This window comes from Cyprinus carpio, chromosome B23 (genome assembly GCF_018340385.1).
Source record: "Cyprinus carpio isolate SPL01 chromosome B23, ASM1834038v1, whole genome shotgun sequence".
Taxonomy (NCBI): Eukaryota; Metazoa; Chordata; class Actinopteri; order Cypriniformes; family Cyprinidae; genus Cyprinus; species Cyprinus carpio.
In genome coordinates, this window is record NC_056619.1 from 4,681,630 (window position 1) to 4,699,493 (window position 17,864).

General features: G+C 36.5%; 1 pseudogene; it reads right to left on the reverse strand.

Moving 5' to 3' along the window:
• LOC109065326 overlaps positions 1–17,864 on the reverse strand; it is a 30,079-nt pseudogene that overhangs the window by 10,578 nt on the left and 1,637 nt on the right.

Consider the following 17,864-nt stretch of genomic DNA (forward strand, 5'->3'; position numbering starts at 1 on the left):
GAAATTATACACATGTGGTGGTTTCCTGCCACACTGCTCAGGTGTTCAGGATGCTTTTTCGGTTAAATTCACTCCTGGAGTCCTGCTCCTGGACGGTCAACATCCTACAGAGTTTAGCTCCAGCTTGTCCCATGCCTCACCTGCCTGGATGGTCCTAGTTATTCTTAAGACCCCGATGAGCATGTTCAGGTGAGTTTGACAGGGATTGGAGCTAAACCTTGCAGCATAGTGGCCCTCCGGGATCAGTACTGGACACCTCTGGTTAACATGGACAATAGTGCACTGTGCTGATAATGAAAATTATGTCACACATGCCAAAGCGGAATGCAGACAAGGTAAGTACTTTTGGCTTTAGAAATTGCTTTTGTTATTGTTAAGGTGTTGTAAGTGTTTTTGTCAGTGTGTTGCTAGGGTGTCTTAAGATGTATCAGTTGACCACTAGCAGCATCCAACAATAAGCACCCAAGACACCCTAGACACACACTACCGATATTTTCAATCAACAATGGTGATAATTGAAAATATCAGTACCAATAATTGAGACTATCGGTACCAATATTTTTAATTATCGCCATTGTTAATTCTCTCTGTTTGGCCAGTAAGTCTCAGAAGCGGGATTTTTATTTTGACAGCACTGAGACCCCAGTGCTTAAGCACACACTTACAGAATTTACTTAACATGTACACTGTGGTTTGTGTACAGTGCCAGTGATGTAAATTTTGTCATTGTCTCCATATATGCTTACTATACAAATGCAGCCCAATTTTTCCAACCGCATACACATTCAGCTTGTACATGTGACATGTGACAATTTTTTGTGGTAACACTGGCCCAGCTTTTTGCTTCACAGTTGAAAAGGAAACTGAAGATTCACAATCTTAAGATTAAATCAAAGGTCTTCAACCCGGCTCATGGAGACCCAATGTGTGGCACATTATATTTCCAACCTGCTTCAACACAACTGCCAGTGATTTTTCAAGTGATCCTCAAGACATTGTTTAGCTGGTTCGGGTGTATTTGATAAGGGGTGGAGCAAAACTCTGCGGGACATAGGTGCTGCATCCAAATATGCCTACTTCCTAGTCCTATACTACTAGAGTGGGTGAAAATCGGTGTGTGAAAAGAGTAGGAAGTCCAAATTCATATTAAAAAAAAAACAAAAAAAAGTACCCTGATGCTACTTCTTCTGAGATTCTGGAGTGCACATTCATTATCCCATGAAGCCATGGGAGAGGATCTGTGAATGGCAGTGAAGCGATGCAACTGATGGTAGCAGATCACATTGCAGTAACAACATGGCAGATCCAAATTCATTTACTACCCATATTCATGCTACACAGAACATACTTATTTAACAGTCGTGAAGTAAGTTTCAACCCAAACATACTAGACAGTATGTGATTTCGGATGCAGCATGGGCCTCCAGAAGTAGGGTTGAAGACCTCTGAATTAAATGGTGTAATCACAAATATTGCTTTATATGGACCATCCTGCTCTCCAAGATATTGGCATCGGCCATCAAAAAAACATATACTGCTGGTCCACCCCCAAAACCAATAATCTAGTCTCTAGATGTGGCTGAGGTCAATCCATCAATGTACCTACACTCTCATGCATTGTATACGTTCAGCTGTCACTGGGGCGGTACCTTTTCAAAAGGTACATGTTTGTACCTAAAGGGTCCATTTTGGTACCTTAAAGGTACATATTAGAACCTAATAGGAACAAAAGTGTACCTTTTGAAAAGGTACCACCTCAGTGACAGCTTTTGTGCCTTTATTTCTGAGAGTGTATGTGAGAGGTCCACCAGACATAAAATGTAAGTATAACACATCTGTTTATGGGTTTGTTCAGATCACTAACCCTAAATATGAGCAAAAGCAGTCGTGATGCTTGACATAGTAAAAACCACTGATTAAAGCAAACAAAACGAAGCCTTTTAGCTGCAACAACAGTTATTTTTAGAGTATAATCTATTTTGATCCAATTATCCAAAAAAGAAAGCAACAGCTGTTACTAAAATGTGTCATCACAAAAGAGAGCAAAGCACAATTCTGCCCAGCTTCAGAGGCTGTGATCCAAACTGAGAGTAGCGAATATCAGCCCAGCCAAACACAACGAGCAAGAGTTCAGTCACGTTGGCTAAAAATGGACGGAGTCCTACTAGCAGATGCTCCGTCTGAATGCAGCGAGCTGATTGGTCAGACAGGATTACCTCACCATGTATCAAATGAAAATGTCAAATTGTTGAAATCCAATTGCGGAACTATTCATTTGTAACTCGGATGCAAAAATAACAGGAAAATATGTGTAAAATAAAATTACGACAACAGGCATTACATCAACATAAATGAATTAAGACAGAACATTTGAGTGATATTAAGAGTATGTTACATCAATGTAAATAGCAACTTGTTTCACGCAGCCCGTCTTCATCACAAAGATTTCCGTCCTATATTGGACTGTTTTCTAATGTATTACAGACAGAAGAAAAAATACTATAGCTCACTGTATAATTACCATTGAGCATGAGCAGGCCATCAGCGGCTGGGTGGGGGCATCCCACACGGCCTGAACATGAGAGAGGGAGAGAGAGAGTTGAGATGAGTAGGCCATCAGCGGCTGGGTGGGGGCGAGAGAGTGAGAGAGGGAGAGAGAGAGCAGTATCAAACATATAGCCACATGCCAGCCTTATAAAACCTACAGAGCTGCATATGTAGGGAGACATTTTAAGCATCTAGATCCCAGATTGCACTGCAACAAGCTCACTGGAACAGACAGGCTGTTTTTATGTGTTGCATTGTATCTTTAGATTAGCAACATGCTAACAACAGAGAATCAGTTGACTGGTCCTCTCATGCGCTTCATGTGAAGAGTAGTTTTTTCCTTATATTTTAATACTAGAACTGCCCGCGTTCACACCATTTACAAAAACTATCATTTTAATATTTGAGAATAGTCTGCATCACAACAACAATGATAACAACGCAGATGAATAATATATCTTTGGAATCACTTTCACAATGACTTCCCCAACTAATGAATGATAAAAACCCTGACAGCTAATCAGAATCCCTCGGATTTAAAGCATTTAAAGAGGTAGACGATATAACTGCAGTGTTAAACAGACTGATATTGTGCACTGGTATCAATGCTAATACAGTTATTATCACAGGCCTTATAAGAGGTTCTAATTCTATCAGGATTGTGAAACAAAGCCCTTGTCTCTCATGAGGAATGTTTCTAGAAATGATGAACTAGCTTTGCTCTGTTACTAGGTCACCCTTAAGTTTGACCCCAGTCATGTGACATACAAACATAGAGCGTCAAATCTGAAGCTCTGTCACATGACACATACCAGTTGACACATGAGCATTTAAGACACAGAAAAATTTACTTTGAATCTGTGTTTGTCAGTGGCTCTGCAACATGGGGGATGGTTAGGATGATTTCAAGGGCCCAACCAAAGTGAGGGGCCCGTCAGATAGAGAGAAGGACAAATTGAAATGATGAAAAATGAAATTCTGCTGATTTGTCACACAGTTAATGTCATCTAGGTGTCTAACATATTAAGTTTTGTCGAAATTGCAAAATGGCTTGTGTCAGTCTTGAAATTATCAGTAAGAATATTCTGAAAACCACAAAGCAGTCGGTATTATTTTATTTATTTTGCATTGAGTTCAATAGTTTTCAAGCAAAGGCATTTTCATAAATTTATGGAGTTACATCATTTATGCTAATTTCTATACTGTCCAGCAAATTTTCTTTTTATAAAGTAAAAAATTATTTTTGTAAATGGAAAGAAAACATTTAATGTTAATATATATAAATACATATCTAAAATGAAAAATATATAATTCTTTTGTAGTTTTGTAGAAAATGTTGGCAGAACAAGTCAAAATGTTATTGAGAAGGCCTTTTTTTTTTTTTTTTTTTACAAGGCTTTTCTTTTTAATATCCTTTTTTTTTTTTCTTTTGGATTTTGGGGTCAAATGTGGAAACCTGGACATGCTGTCCTGAGATTTATCCATAATCTAGTTTGACAGATTTTTTAGAAAACATCCAGGTACACAGAGAATCAGCTGTGTAAGTCCTCTTAACACACACACCATCTGTTGTCCAGTTATTAAACGCGGATGCTCCTAGAGACATTACAATGTTTCACAGAGCTCTCATCGTCTATCCACAGTGAATCAAACTATTGTTTCGTTTCATCTGCTTTGTGATTACGCACAACATCACAAGACAAACCAATACTGTATAGCAGTCTGATATCTCTGCCAAGTGTTTAATATTTCAACAGCACGGTGTTGTTTTGAACGCTTTAGCGAGAGTCAGCACATTCCCTGATGCTGGCATCCTCTCGTGACGACCCATTAACCGAATCATCGTTCATTAAACAGGTTTCTTAGAAATGTGGTTCGCTCAGCACATCTCCCATGATCTGTTCGATTAAGCGCATGATGCCATGTTTGAAAAGCTAAAGCACAGGTAGCTTTGCTGGTAAAACGTGTAGATCACAATCTGGTAGTTTTATACTATTAACCCCGCAATTTCCAGATTTTTGAAAGTTATATTACTTGATTTGTGACAGAAACAGCATATTCCAGAGCATCTGGAATAATTTCTTTTATATATTGTTATGTGCACATCGACAGAAACCAGCATTAAATTATAGTGTTAACTGCGGCAGTAATTTAGAACGACTGCATTATTAGTCATGCACAAAATCATGTTGATTGTTATGTGAAAAGAGTGCCTGTGTAAACCGAAGAGAGTCACACACACGGTGGCAGAGTGTGTCCTGCGCTAAATATAGCCGTACCCACGCCCTGCCCTCTCTGGGTCTCTGCAGTGAGTGCCGCCCCATGTGTCTGGTCCATCTGCTCCAGCAGGCTGAGCGAGAAGAGAGTAAGTGTAGCGCAGTGCCACACCCTGGTCACAGCACCACACGCACCTCTCTGCCCTCCTATGACGCAGACACTCGTGCTCAATGCAAAATAAAGCAAAAGGACTTGAGAGAGTGCATTACAGTTCTTTTACCATGATTAGATATGAACCATGAAGTACCTGAAACCTCCGACATAAAATGCTGTTGGCAACCTATTTATTGGACGATATTCTGTGTGTAAAAGGTTTAGGAGAGGACTTGATGGTATCCATCGAGACTTCACCTGATTGTGAAAAGTGGGCGTAAGATACCAAAACATATGGAGGTGGATGAAGGAAAGGGGTAAAAACAATGTCAACCAAAATGGGAAGTCATTTCAGAGGCCTAGCATCCCTTGTGAAAAAGAAGTGCACTTATTTGTATTGAATGTGCACTTGTAGTACATTTTATAAAAGTACATTTAAAACTAAACTGTACTTACAGATAATATATTAATGAAATAAAAGGTCATTTAAATGTACATAAAGAGAGACACATGACTGTTGCACTTTAAAGTGCACACTAAAAGTGCATTTTAAATCATCATGTTTTAATAATCTTTTGCCGTGCTTTAAAGAAGTACATTTTGATATATTGATGAATATACTAAAGCACATGTAAAGTACTTTAACTGTAGAGTATTTTTTTCATATTCATTTACAGTTATTAGATATTTGAAATATAGTAAATTGCAATCAGATCATTACAAATGTGTTATTTTAATTATATGACATACAAGTTCCAATAAAAATGACATTTAAGTATATTTTAGTTTAGCATAAATGTTTGTCAGTACATTATGTAGTAATTACGAGATTGTATATAAGGATGTACTCACGTCATACTTCAAAACATTCCGCTTATTGCATTTAATATAAATTTAAAATGTAACGCATTTAATTTAATTACAATTCAAATGCAATTGTGTGTTTGAAAACACTACATAAAATGTATGCTAAACGTATGTTACTTTTTCACAAGAGCTCAATCCTGATTATTTAAAGATAATTGGAGTAATAACGTGTTGAATATGTTGGCGTCATAATATGTTAATACGCAGGGGACAAAATAATCAACTGTGATTTCATACTGACATTTCCTATTTCACACAACCTCAGCCTCAACTTATTGCTTATGTTAGACTCATTTATGGATAAAAACAAGACAAAAATACAAAAGACAACATGTTTGTGCTTGTTTGTGTTATGTGTATAGGTGTGAGTATACTGGCTGTTTTGCAACCTCTCTGAACTTCATCAGATCTGATTTTAGAGCACAAATTATCTGTTTCATAACCAGATTTTTGATATTAAGAAAGCATTATCTCTGGAACCAACACCATTGCAAAGCTCAAAATAATCTTCTAAAACATATTTTCCTTTTATTTCAGTTAATCCATTAATGAAAATAAGCTAAATCGGTACAAATGCCAGATCTTCTTTGACAGTGATGAAGACAGACCTCATATGAAGCCTTCTAAGACTCTCATGGTGAGCAGGGAATGGATCTTACCCTTCAGGGGGTCCTGCTCCGCCCTCATGATGTCAATCAGGGAGCTCTCCAACGAGTGCATGTTCAAGCTGTCGTACATCCTGGACCGATCCTGAGGAAGAGAGAGTTGAGGAACGTGTCAATATGTGCAATACAGATGTAGTCTGTTTGGGAATTATGGGATTGCATGCAGCACACTAATGCGGTCAGGAGCAAACGCGCACACTTGAACACATGGAATGGCATTTTTTCTGAATCCCTGAATACTGAATGCCGCTGGAATGTTGTTTGTGGAGCTGTCATGAGTGGAATTAACCTGCTTTGTTAGGTTTAGTGTATTTTGGACTGAACGTTCAGCCAAACTAGTCTTACCGCGTGGCTGTTTTTAGGCAGAACGAAACCAACGTGTGTGTGGGAGATTTGTGAGTGTCGCTTGTTTTTGTTATTCAGTTGCATTACCAGAATATCCCTCTTCCCTTCTGTAGACGTTTAAAGCGACGTCCCATCTCCCAGTCACAACACCTGCCTAACAACATGCCACAGATCTCTGAGTCATTACCGCAACGAGACCAAGCAGGAATGTGAACACAAACAGAGCTCTCTGCCACCCGCCGGCCCAGTATTAAGTCACTGGGGTACATTTTTAACCCAGCAATGGCCAAAAAAAAACATTGTATGGGTCAAAATGATACATTTTTCTTTTATGCCAAAAATCATTAGGATATTAAGTAAAGATCATGTTCCATTAAGATGTTTTATAAATTTCCTACATATATATCAAAACATCATTTTTGATAAGTAATATGCATTGCTAAGAATTCATTTGGACAACTTTAAAGGTGATTTTCTCAGTATTTTGATATTTTTACAGCCCTCAGATTCCAGATTTTCAAACAGTTGTATCTCAGCCAAATTGTCCGATCCTAATGAAACATACATCAATGGAAAGCTTATTTATTCAGCTTTTAGATTATTTATAAATCTCTATTTTGAACAATTGACACTTAATTGACACGGTTTTGTGGTCCGGGATCACAAATGTCTTAGGTACACTTTTATAAAGTGCACTTACTGTAATACAATATCAAATTAAACATTTTAAGGTACATTTTAAATATTTTTATAATCTAAAATGTAACAATTGAATTGTTATACACTTATTTTGATGTGTTAACTAACATACTAACACACATGCAGAGGTAGGTAGTAACGAGTTACATTTACTTGAGTACATTTTTTGGGTAACTGATACTTTTGGAGTATATTTAAAGATGGGTACTTTTACTCTTACTTAAGTAGATTTTTAGTGAAAAAACTGTACTTTTACTTCATTACTGTGGGCCACGCTCCTCTCGTTACTTTATCTTAATGCAATACAAGTTATAAATGCTTCAGTTTATTCCAAACGTGTTGTCTACTTTTCTCTGGGCAATGAGCGATGCGCATTCGCGAATGATTCATTCTTTTGAGTCAATTCTGTTCAAAACCAGTGAATTGATTCATGAATCAGTTTGAATGATTTGTTCAGTTCCCTGCCGCACGCGCTGAGCGTCTGAAGCAGTTCACTCAGAGTTGTAACAGAAAGTTTAAGAACATCAAGAGCGTTGAAGAAATGGCTTTGGATCTACAGTCAACTGAAAGCAAATCTGCAAAGGCTATTGTTTGCTAGCGATGAAGATCTTTATTAGATGAACACCGCGTGTGCTGTCTACGGTTCGACAGGTATAACTTAGGCTACATTCGATTACAGTACACGATACCACTATGACATTACCAGTTTGCTGTACGTGTAACTTATAAATTAAATACAATGTATAATTTTTACATTAAATAAGCTGTCATAGAGTATGAAATGAATACCCTCCAAACCCGCGTTAGCTCTGTTCCAGAAGGAATGCCTTCACATAGACACAATTACTATTGATACTTCCACAATATTTATGCTTGCAGAAATATACATGTTTACATTTTGCAGAACAGACAGAAGAAGATCCGTCAATGTGCATTTGGTTCGTTATGTTCAGATGTTTGGTAACTTAGCCGTTGTGTGAGGAGTTTTCACTCTTCTTCGTGTCAGAGGTTATTTATATAAAATACATAATTAATATACTTTAAAATATAGTTTAATTCAGTGATGCAAATCAGAATTTTCATCAGCTGTTACTCCAGTTTTCAGAGTCATATGATCCTTCAGAGATCATTCTGATATATTGATTTATTACCAACGCTGAAAACTGTTTTTCTGCTTCACATTTTTTGGAACATTTTGATGAATAGAAAGCTAAAAAGAACATCACTGATAGTAAATCAACATATTGGAATGATTCCTGAAGGATTATGTGACACTGAAGACTGGAATAAAGGCTGATAAAAAAATTAAATAATATACACACACACACACACACACACACACATACATTACATAAATTGTATCTATATATCTAAATAAAAATAGACTATAGATATACAGTATATGATCCAAAGTAACTAGTAACTAACTACTTGAGTAGTTTTTTTTATCCAATACTTTTTTACTCTTAGTCAAGTAACTAGTCAGACTATTACTTTTATTTTTACTTGAGTAAATATTTCTATAAGTACTTTTACTTTTACTCGAGTACAGTTTTTGGGTACTCTACCCACCTCTGCACACATGTAAAGCCATTTGAACAAAAGTTTGTTGTTCAATATAACATTTAAAGCTAATAAAATGACATGCACTAAATAGCAAATACAAATCATATGAGTCTGAAAACATTACATTCAGTTAACGCTTAAATATATTAAAGTTTCCATAATAACTACCTTAAAAAAATACAAATCAAATTTAAAAAGTGTTAAATGGTACTTAACTTTAAAATATGGCATTTTTAGTAGCTAAAATAACTATTTGACTATTACCTAAACAAATACAAATGTTAGAGGTCTTGCAGTGTACATTAGTCTAAATGTTTTCATCCTCCTTAAACAACATGTAACAACCTTCGTTTCTTAACAGTATAATGTAACCAAGACCATGTGAGATGTGTAAAATTATACTAACTAGTAATAAATTATTAAAAGCCCTACAAATTGTCGAGTAGCGATAAAATCAAGTCCTGTCCCTAATTAGTTTACTATACTTTTTCACTCTAAAATATGCTACAATATGAAGTTGACTGAGTAAACAAATAATTAAATACATTAGCACAATAATATTGTTTATAGTGATCTCACAGGCTGACGATAGGACTATATGACAATTGAGCATATCGCCCAACACTGGTGCACTTCGGTGTTGGCTGAGATAATGGCATAACTTTGGGCCTGGACATCGTATAAGAGCACCTCCTAAGCAAACTAAAATATGTTCTGCCATACTACACCAACAATGTGTAGCATGAACACCAAAAAGATAAAAGATAATAACAAACAAACAAACAAAAAAAAACTTTTATACACTCTTAAAAATAAAAGGTTCTTTATTGCCATCAGTAGTTCCATTAAGAACCTTTAACATCCACGGAATCTTTCAGTTGCACAAAAGGTTCCAGTGTTCTTTCACTAAGAAAAAAAGGGTTCTCTTAAGAACTGAATGTTTCTTTAAGGAACCAAAAAATTGTTAATCTATGGCATCACTGCTGAGAAAACCTTTGTAAGACAAGATGCTAAAGTGTACTGGTCAATTTAACAAGACCACAACTTAACTACATTAAAATAGGAGAAAAAATTAATATGTGGCCACGACTTGATTAAAACGAGAGAACAACTTAGTATAATATGGCTATGAAATAATCAAGTCATCTGGGTAAAACTCTTAATTCTATATAATGTGCATGGCTACATATAAAGGCTGTATAATATCTGCTGCAGATACACTGACTGACACATTAGTGTATATTTATGATGGATGCGATTTGGAAAGCACACAGTGTTGAGCGCGTCACATGCAGCTGCTTCCAGTTGGTCCTGTCACGGCCATCTGCCTCCCACAGGTAGAGCAGCTTTTAAAAAGCAAGAGCTTATATCATTGCTGTGCCGCTTTCGGCATCCAGTCCTATTCACAGGCCCTCACAGCGGAGCTTACAGACAGCGCGAGGCTGCAAGAAGCTAAATATAGCTTTAGCAACATTACCAGAAATAGTGTCTAGAAAAGCGCTTCAGTTCTCCAGCGGAGAACACGAGGCCTGAAGAATCATGATCTGATAGTTTGGGTTTCAAGCTACTATTCAATACCAAACTCGAAAAGTTTATGAAAAACGTTTATAATCACCTTTTCAGAACCTGTTTTTCCTATCCTCCTGCCTCCATTTCAAATAATTTGTCATGTCTTGTAGTCGAAAGCAGCTGATTTGAGTCTGGTTCCAGACTGAGGCCACATGTTCCTAAATGATATATGGAAAAATGGTCTTGGACTCGGTCTCTATATTTCTATGGACTCGGGAGCATGTTCGACCGTGGTCTCGGTATTGATTCAAACTCATCTCGACTACAACTCTGTCACGACATTCAAATTTCAAACTTCAAAACATTTCTTGTGAAATCAAATGCACTCTTTGTAACAACATTGTACCTCTATCCTTTCCTTCTTCCTCCATTTCTGTCTGTCTTTTCAGAACATGACGCATTTGATCTCTGGAACGCAGAGCAATCGCGGAGAAGGAAGGAGAGGACAGGAGGAGAGAGGAGAGGCTGTGGAATGTGAGGAATTCAAAACAGCACCCTGTTTATGGAAATAAACAATACCGTAGATACTAGTAGAGTCGGACCTGTTTCCTGAGAGAGGAGGAAAAAAGAAAGTGATAAAGGCCAGACAGCATGCATAGCAGGTTCCTCATTTCAGTTCTGTTAGGCTCGGCATTAAAGGAATTAGCTGTGACGTGCCAAACACTCATCTGATCCGAAATTAAGTACAAATGAACAATGAATCCTGAGTAATTAGACCACACCAATATTACCAACCACAGCTGTTGACGACCGAGAAGCACTTTAAATATGTCAAAACAAAACTGGTTTAATACAACAGCACATATGACGATCTACAGCCGTTAGCACACAGGGCCTGAATAAGATTAGCCGAGAGTTGAGTGTAAGGAAGGCTAAAGTACCAGTATATGGTACCATGTTGATACTAAAGGTGCATCCCAAATCACATACTTATGCACTATTCTATGACGTTCTGTAGTATAAATAGTGCGAGTAGTGCGTCCACACTGAAAATAACAAAAATAAATGGTACATTTCAAATACCCGGATCATGCACTTAAATAACCGAAAAAAATTAAGTGTGGAATGTTGGACGCTTCATGCACTCAACTGTCGCAGCTTTAATTATGTCACGAAGGGGGAAGGGCTATCAGATTCTGATTATTAATGACAAAATGTCATGGTGTACATAGTACATAGTGAATAAGTGCATAGTGTATAGTGCATTATTTGGGACACAGTATAACTTGAAAAGTAAATATTAGCTTAAAGCCAAAGTGAGAGGAGAAATTCTTGAGTAGGGCTGGACAATATATTGAATATTTTCTTTATATTTGCAACCTTTATTATTTATTAATTTTTTTGGTAACATAAAACATTGTGAATATCAAGTACTGATGATGTCATCTTGTACTCACGTGCTGTACATCTTGTACAGCTTTTTTTAATTTACATTTTAGTAGCAAATATGGTTCAAACTGTTGTGTTACATAATAAATTCAGAAGAACTGAATGGTTTGTTGCCACCATCACTCAAAAATGTTCACATAAGCGTGGTGATTTACATGTAAAAACATTCCTGGATTATTTTCTACGTTTTATTATATTTTGCTTCTTGCATTAATTATTTTTTTTTTTTTAATAATTTGTATTTTTTATTACAGTAGTTTGGTTGAAACGATTAGTACCTTCTATATAATATATACAGTACTGTTCAAAATTTTGGAGTTGGGAACATAGTCATGTTTTTGAAAGAATTGTCTTCCTCTCAGCTAGGCTGCATTTATTTGATCAAAAACACAGTAAAACAGTAATATTAAAAGGTTGTTTTCTATTTTAATATATTTAAAAATTTACCCCAAACTTTTGAACGGTACTCTACATATACTTTTTTATGTCTTTGTAAACCCATTTCAGAGGAAATATTTACCTCCCAGTCCCAGTGCCAGGAGAAAATCAATAAACACAGGTTGATGGCCATGCGAGCATGAGATTCTGTGAGATTAATGTGCATTTCATAGTCCCAGGTGTCACATCTAACAGCAAATAGGAAATGAAACAGACTGAATTGATTTTGCCAAAAAGCACACTGACGCTAGAAGGGCTAGTTTCTCCAAGCCTAGACTAAACAAACACCGACACAGCAGTGCTCTACTGGTAGGTTTATTTTTGTCCAGAACTGAGTTCAGCCAGTGAGAATCAGCCCGAGTCAAACAATAATGAAGGCAGAGGACAGTTTCTTCAAGATGAAACCGCCAAAACCCTTGATGACCTCGCTGTGAGCCATCACTGTCTTCAGATCCTGTAGAAGGTCCTGAATGTACTCGTGATCAACAGAGAGCTGAACCACCACACACGAGACATCTGCTGCAGATGCATTCTGACCAGCAATTAAATTACAGCATGGGCCGCCCATCCCTGGCCGAGTGCTTCAGTGCTCATCCCAGCACACATACATACCTGCAGCGGCAGCAGAGTGTTGCTGTTGTTGTCGGTACGGAACATATTTTCTTCGATCCAGGATTTAGGTCCCAGAGAGCCGGCGGAGCGCGGAAACTTGGGCGGAGCGATGACGTTACTGGAGAAGGGTTTCTTCATGGGAGAGATCTGGTTGACCGAGCCGGGCACACCCATGCCGCCCCCGCGCCGGTGGTCCCTGCCCCAGGACACCCCTCCAGAGGTCCAGCCGCTGCCCTGATGGCTGCCCCACGGCGACTGCTTCATCATGGGCTACACACAGACAGAAAGTACAGTTAGGTACAAAACACAAGCACTTGAATGCAAACGCTAGATTCAACGGTTCAGTCCTCGCGACCATCTTGGGAACGCACTCGGCCATCTATTTTTAGTCAGGCATGTATCTAGCTGAATGGGGAAATAACAAAATCTCAATACATACTTGCCAAACTCACATTTCTATGACATTTCAAATCAGCAATAAAATCTGACATGAATGAATAAACTGTATATTTCCAGCTGATAAGCCTGTACACGTTAGGTATTAGTAGTATTGAAGAAAGAGCATTTATATTGGACAAAAACCTGCATAACTTGTTTTTGTTGCAATGAGTGCACAATTGTAGTGTATTTCAAATCTTACAAGTATAAAAACTGTATTTGCAGATAATATAATATTAATGGCTACTTAAGTGTGCTTAAAGAGTTCACTTTCTAAAGAGTTTGCTTTCTTTCACTTAAGTATTTTTTTTAAAGTGCACTTTGTAATAATGTCAAATTAAAAGTTTTTACTTAAAGTACCATTTCAATCTTTATTATTATTATTATTATTATTATTATTATTTGTACTTTAAAGAAGTACACTTATTTTGATGTGTGGACTAAAATAACAAAGCACTGTAGAGGAATTGATTATAATTTAAGAACTGTTGATATTACATTCAAAGTTGTATTTTCAATAGACTACCTTTTTATTACAAATGTGTAATAACAAATATATAAATATGACATACAAGTTTCAATTATATTTAAGTATATTTTAGTTGATCATTTTGTCAGTACATCCAACAATACACTTTATCCATATTTCAAAGGAAATAGAATTATGAAATTACACATAAAATATGCTTAAATCTGGATCAAAAGCACTCTAAAATTCAGTTAATTCGATTAAATATAAAATTAAACTTTAAATTTAGACTGTGATGACACATTTCAACAGTCATCAGCATCGTAAATCCTTGAAAGTTTTTTAGATTTTGATATTTTTTAAAAGTGCATGTACATTTATAATTCTATACTTTGTATTATATCTCATTTGCATCAAATTACAAAAAAGTAGCGCTAAAGTGAGGGTGTTTCTAATGCAGTGTCTATAGGACGGATGGTAAATTTGACATCGTTAATGTTAACGACTTTTTAATTGAAAGTCGTAAAAACACTATTGTGGAGTTTTTCTTTTGCTATTTGAGCAAATGAGAATGCAAAAAATATATATTTGTGATACTCCTCCCATTCATTGCTTTTGAAGTTTACCCAGCTATGGTGACTTCCGCTGCTGAGAAACTCGGAAATGTGAAAAAGGCCTATTATAAATAACATGCATTTATGTGCATGAAAGAGAATGTCATCAGTACTTTTTGTTCTGTTCTCCAGAATGAGAGACTGCATAATTGTATTGCATATATCTATGTAACCTTAAATTCATCAACTATTAGGCGTACACCAGAATACAGATGACCTCAATGCTAACAGAAACTAAAAGCTACAAATATAACCTGTGTGTGGGAATCTGAATGAGAGTGACTGGTGTAATCGCCCATTTGCAAGTGTGTGTGTGTGTGTGTGTGTGTGTGTTTTTCTTGCATGGCCAGACTTTGCCTCGCTGTACAAGTAAGAAGATTTAAAGCTTTGCATCTAACACAGCACATCTCGTGCACACAGTGGCATCAACAAACACTCTCCTTATCCCAGAACATAAGCCAAAAACACTCACAAATGCACACCAAACAGTGACAAACAGACAAACACATTTTCATTATCAGCATGTGTCGTCACTGCATTGTGTGCACAACTCTCCCCAAATAAGTGTCCCACCCATCTCCGTAATGTCTTTGTGTGTAATTGGGTAATGGCCTGAGTGTGTATGTGTGTGTGTGGGTGTGAGGCTGTGTGCACATACAATCTGGTTGAGTGTTTAAGGGATAGTGAGAGATAATTGCCGTTGATGGCGTCTAGACACTGGAAAGATGGTATACTTTGCAGCAAGAAGTAAATCACACAGTAAACCTGTATATATGGTGTAATGGTAGACATGCATCAACCAGTAGAGTCATTGCTTTACTGCTTATACTGTTTTAGGTAAGTCAAACATAAGAAATACAAAAGAAACAAAGCGCAAAGAGTCCTAAACAGAAGAGGCTTTGGTGATAATCAAGTGTATATTTAACTACTACAATGACCACCAACTACAACTTTCTGGCACCATTTTATTCTTGAGCTCAATGGCAGTGAAGGATATATCAATGCTGCCTTCAAAAAGGTAGACAGGATGTAGTACAGGTATTGGTTTCATGTGTATCTTGTTGCCTTCCTACATTCAAATCTGGCCAGTGTTTCTCAGTTTTCAGATGCAACTGTAGATTTTTATTCATATGCATTTATAGCTGTGTGTTCATTGGCTGTTCAACAATTTCAGCTATGGCTTATAAAGTCATAAGAATCAGATCTATTTTCATTTATGATATTAGGTTTTACTGATTTGTGTAACTCAGTGTAACATAGTTTGAAGGTGTTTTTGCACTGATTCCAGATTTATCATTTACTTGATATGAATAATCTCATCTTTTTGATTTGTGTCATCAAGCTCCAGTGAAAAAGTGCAAATAATTAAATGAGAGTAAGTACAATTAATTTTTTTTTTTTAAGTATCTTTATTTTTATTTATTTTTTCTTAAGTATTTATATATCAAACAAATGTACCACAGTGATATTTAATACAAACATATGTAATTGTCTTGTGATGAAGTGTTTTAAAACCTTTGGGGATTTTAATGTACACAGCAAAAACAGTAATATTTGTCAAATATTATTACAATATAAAATAAAGTTTTTAAACATGCAAAAAGTTAAAATAACAAGAAACATTTCTGATTATTATCAATGTTGAAAAAAAGCTGTGCTGCTTCATATTTTTGTGGATGCTTTTTTCAGTATTCTTTAAATTATAAAAAGTTCAAAAGAACAGCATTTATTTTTTAAATGTCTTTGTTATCACGTTTGATCAGTTTAATGCATTCTTGCTAAAATTATTTTCTTTAAAAAAAAAAAAAAAAAAAAAAACTTACCACAATGATAACATAGGCTACATTTTCTGTGACATTAAAATTACTCGTAGTGTGATATAAGATCTTGGTCATGCCTCTTACACCTACACTTTCACGCACATGATTCTGGACTCCTGAATAAAGGGTGTCTCCAGCTTAGCCCTAATATCATGCTAACAGACATTCACTCTTAACAGCTGTTACACCAGCATGACTTCACATGTACGGATATCACTGTGGCATATAGGGCCACCCTCCTAAAATCATGTGACCGCCTCTACCCCCCCCCCCACAAAGACCAGACCACACACAGACCACTGAGGCCTACCATACTTCACTAGCACCAGATACCAATATATTGCATCTGCGGCAACGCAGTATCAAATACAAATGCATATCACTCATAATGCATCTATATAACATATCACTGTATGTGAGTTTTCTGTGGAAAACAGATGCTAGACTGATTCACATCTGTACCTTGTATTATTAAAATCATGCTGAAATGCAAAGGAATACTAACATTCACCAAAATGGTCACCCATATAAGTGGAATGCTTGCGTAAACTGCAGATTACAGTAATAACAGCTTTGCTCTCTAAAACTGCTGCAATTTAGGCAGGGTGGTTGACCATGTCCGGCCTCTAAGCTCTCAATAGGAGATTTCACTGAATGCCCTAGAGCTCAGGACATCCCTGGAATGTCACGTGAAGCCCTTGAATGATCAACATTACCACGGCTCGTGCTTGATGCAACCCGTTGTCCGCTTTCAAAAAAGAAAAAAAATGGAAAAACATACACTAACTATTTTCTGCATTATGCAGTGTGCAAACCAGCTACATTTGCACAGAACTGTATAAAACCAGAGCAAGCTGTTCAGAATACTGTATCCCATAATGCACTGAACTTGATCTGACCTTGCATTTGCACTGTGACATCTCTTTCTTGACTCACTATTTGATTTCACTACCACAAGTTATGACACAGCATCAAATTGCATTAAAAGGTGCACGAATTATGAGATTATAACTGCCATTCACAATGCTTCATATTAGAATGTATGATTCTACAGTTTTTAACATTTACTGTTGCATCATGTATAGCTACTGTTGTCACACACTGATTTTTTTAATCTTTTTGAAGGACGGCTCTTATGCTCACCAAAGCTGCATTTATGCAAAAATACAGTAAAATAACAGAAAATATCATTAGAACTGTTTATTTTAATGTGACACTGGAGCACAAAACCCATCATACGTAGCACGGGTATATTTGTAGCAAAAGCCAACAATAGATTGTATGGGTTAAAATTATAGATTTTTCTTTTATGCCAAAAATTATTAGGGTATTAGGTTATGACTATGTTCTATGAAGAAATTTTGTAACTTTCCTACAGTGAATATATCAAACCTTTATTGTTGATTAGTAATATGCATTGCTAAGCTCTTCATTTGGACAACTTTAAAGGCGATTT